This window comes from Stegastes partitus, unplaced genomic scaffold (genome assembly GCF_000690725.1).
Source record: "Stegastes partitus isolate 25-593 unplaced genomic scaffold, Stegastes_partitus-1.0.2 Scaffold924, whole genome shotgun sequence".
Classification (NCBI taxonomy): domain Eukaryota; kingdom Metazoa; phylum Chordata; class Actinopteri; family Pomacentridae; genus Stegastes; species Stegastes partitus.
The window spans coordinates 12,930-13,626 of record NW_007578655.1 but is presented as its reverse complement, the minus strand read 5'-3'; positions in this window follow the sequence as shown (position 1 = coordinate 13,626).

Sequence of the window (697 nt, the reverse complement as noted above, 5' to 3'; positions counted from 1 at the left end):
TGGGGGGCGAGGGAAGGGGATCTTGACCCCTCAGCAGAAGGTTAACAAATTTGTGCTTAATGATTGGAGCAATGAATGCTGGGACAAAGGGTCTCCAGCCGAGACTGGCAGCAAAGGGGTTACAGGCAGCGTTCACTCAAGCGTTCTGCCCGACATTTTGGTAAAAGCTCCTCGTGGGCAGGGCCGGCAGAAATTCCATACGCTCTGCGCCATAATTAATTCTTCCACCCTGTGATAACTATTGTCCCGAAACTGAAAATTACAGTTTTCGGGGGCCACCGCTGGCTAATTTTGTGGAAGAAGGAAAGCAGGGGGGAGAGGAAGAAGGGGAAAGGGGGTAAGGGTCAGCCGAGAGTCACCCTCGTCGCTATCAAAGGCTCGGCTCGCTTCTGCTTCACTGGCCGGGCTTCATCTCCGCTGACAGGTGTATTGTTTCGCAAGGGGATATAAGCTCTGTAATCATCATTGGGTGGAAAGCATAACGCTCTTCACTAAGCACGACTAATTGGCTTTAGTTTTAACTAATGTTGTAGTGTGACTGCCAGGCACACCTTCTGTATGGAGGCTCGGCACTCCCCAGCACAATAACCGCTCAATTTAGCCCCGCGGTAACAAAATCTCAACTCTGCTAATGAAAATTGCTTATAAAATATAATGAACCTGTGCTCTCTTAATCAAATAAGATAACTGATCCCCC